The sequence below is a fragment of the Diabrotica undecimpunctata genome, chromosome 2 (assembly GCF_040954645.1).
Source record: "Diabrotica undecimpunctata isolate CICGRU chromosome 2, icDiaUnde3, whole genome shotgun sequence".
In the NCBI taxonomy this organism is placed as follows: Eukaryota; Metazoa; Arthropoda; class Insecta; order Coleoptera; family Chrysomelidae; genus Diabrotica; species Diabrotica undecimpunctata.
This window is the reverse complement of record NC_092804.1, coordinates 108,679,534-108,682,518: the sequence shown is the minus strand read 5'-3', so window position 1 is coordinate 108,682,518 and position 2,985 is coordinate 108,679,534. Positions and strand designations below refer to the sequence as shown.

Here is a 2,985-nt window from a genome sequence, read left to right as displayed (position 1 = left end):
CAGAACAGTAACTCCACATTTTTTTAATTAGTAATAAATTAATAACAAGTCTAAAAATAAAAATAATTACAATATTGATTTTAAATAATGAAAAATGGAAGATATTTGATCTAAACAATAAGTAAAATTCTAAGCAATATCTAGAAGCTAAAAAATTAGAAGAAACTAGCACAAAGACATTTAAAAATTTGACATAACAAATTAGAAAACATTATGTTGTACTTCCTTTGGTAGTACCAAGATTAAAATTTGGAATGATAAAGTGAATATTATCACCATTCACAAGGACGACATCCAAAGTCGTGAACTGTTCCACATTTTTTTAATAGACTATGGAGATCGGAAATATATCACAGTAGCTGGAAAACTGTTTTTATTGGCTCTATGCTAAAAAAAATAAAGGCAGTACGCATATATAGATCAATTCCCCCACGTCATATTTTCATCATGTATGGGACAATATTTTAAAAATGGTTACCAGAAGACTTAAGTAATTTCTTAAATCGCACGAACTTCTTGTAGAACAACAAATGCGTTGCCGGCATAAATAATCTCCTATTGACCCCTTAAACTCTTACGCCACAAATTTGGCACACATTCGTCTTCCATTTGTAGGTCCGAAATCTAAATGCCACACGATAAGCGTAGAACATGATTAACTTCATCTCATCCCCTGGTTTGCAGACAACCTTATCTATAAATAAACATACATACTGCAGATATAACGTAATATACTAGATACATCATACTTACATAATAATAAGCTTTTTAGTATAATCAATTTTGTACTATCTGTTAACAATTATATATACTGTATATGTAATACTATAAACAGCCAGCAAAAGTACGTGTTAACGAACAGCTGTCAGAAGAAATTGAAATTAGAAGTGGAGTGAGACAGGGATGCGTATTGTCGCCAATTCTTTTTCGCCTACTCCGAAGAGATCCTGAAAAACGCTCCTGAGGATGAAACAGCTGGAATAAAGGTAAATGGAGTTCTCATTAACAGCTTTAGATATGCGGACGACACTGTGATCTTAGACGAAAATATTGAAGATCTTCAGAGACTGGTGGCCAGAATAGCAGAATATGGAAAATAGTACGATTCAACAATGAACGTCAAAAATACGAAATTTATCAAAATATCGAAAACTCAAAGAAATAACGAGAATCTTCTTATAAACAAAACCAACGTCAAACAAGTGGACAAATATGCATATCTGGGAACAATGATTAACTCCACAAATGATTACATTGAGGAGATTAAAATCAGAATGGAAAAAGCTAAAGCAAATTTCAATAAAATGAGAAGAGTGCTATGTACAAGGGATTTAAAATTGGAACTAAGAGTTAGGTTGGCGAGGTGCTATATTTTTTTGACTTTGTTTTATGGAATGGAATCTTGGACCTTGAATGCGACATCAATGAAATAGCTGGAATCATTCGAGCTGTGAGTATATAGAAGAATTTTGAAAATATCGTGGACAGAACACGTCACAAACAAAGAGGTTCTGAGAAGGATGAATAAAGGAATAGAAATTTTAAATACAATTAAAAGAAGAAAATTGTAATATCTCGGACATATTACACGTGAAGAGAAGTACACCTTGCTCCAACTGATTATGCAGGGAAAGTTCCAAAGAAAGAGAAGCATAGGGAGGCATAGAATGTCATGGCTGCACAACCTGAGAGAGTGGTATGGATGTACATCAAATAACCTTTTCAGAGCAGCCGTCTCAAAAGTCCGAATAGCTATGATGATTTCCGACTTCCGCCGCAGAGAAGAAGAAGATAAAACAGCGCTACAGGTTTCTAAAAACTTGGTTATTTCCCTCTATTTTTTTTCGGTCCCTTGATTTCTCTCTCCAATTTCTCACGCCTATTTCTGATAAGTCTTGCTTTTCTGCCTCCTAGCATTTCTTCTTTGGGTGGCCTCTTCTTTTTTCCCCATTTCTCCCTTCTTTATTATTGTTTTAACATTTCGATTCTCTGGCATTCGTATAATGTAACAAAGCTTTCTAGTTCTTTGAGCTCGTATTTTTGCCGTACTTGCTGGTTTTCCATACACCCTCATTATTTCTTTATTTGTTTGGTTTATTATTAATCTATGTTTTCACTTCTTCTTCAGATTTCTGGAAAACTTTTTCTGAATGTTTTTTTGTTCTCGCTAGTATCACCACATTATCCGTGTACGCTATGCATTGTTCCCTGCTATTGAAAATAGTTCTTTTTGTGCTCATATTTGATCCTCTTTCGGTTTGTTCTAATACCTGGTTGAATAAATTCGTTGATAGCGGATCCATTTGTTTTAAACCTCTATTCACTGTGAACTGTCTTGAAAAGCTTCTTTCCATTGTTACCCCATTTATCGTGTTCCTAAGCGTCATCTCGTTTGCCCCTTGCCGTTTGTCAGGGCAAACGAAGCGTGGAGAGAAGACGTATATCTTGGCTGCATAATTTAAGATACTGGACCCAGTGCACATCTAACCAATTATTTAGAGCAACAGCTTCAAAGATACGAATAGCAATGATGATTGCCAAACTCCGTAACGTAGAGGGCACTTGAAGAAGAAGAAGCGTCATCTCGTTCACTAGCCTTATAAGCTTTTCTGGTATTTCTAGTGTTCTCATGGCCTCATATAGCATCGCTCGACTTAGGGAGTCATATACTTGTTTAAAATCGATAAATAGCATATAATATTCATATTATGGAATCCTAAGTTTTCTTCGTAGCTATTATTCTGTATTAATTTTAACATACTTATTTGATCAGTAGTTGTTCTTCCTGGTCTAAAACCTCCCTTGTTTTCTCCGATCACTTTGTTGTCATATTTTATTAATCTTTTCCCAATAATTTTTGCAAGTATTTTATAGTCTACTTGTTAAAGTGCTATAGCTCTATAGTTTTCGCACTCCGTTTTGTCTGCTTTTTTATAGATAGAACAAATAAGGACGGTATTCCATTGTTTTGGCATTTCTTCCTTT

General features: G+C 34.4%; 1 non-coding gene across 1 annotated transcript; it reads left to right on the top strand.

Moving 5' to 3' along the window:
• The first annotated feature begins 218 nt into the window (after positions 1 to 218).
• LOC140435353 (U6 spliceosomal RNA) lies at positions 219 to 322 on the top strand. The gene has a single exon (XR_011950157.1). It is a non-coding gene; the product is annotated as a U6 spliceosomal RNA (small nuclear RNA).
• The last annotated feature ends 2,663 nt before the right edge of the window (positions 323 to 2,985 follow it).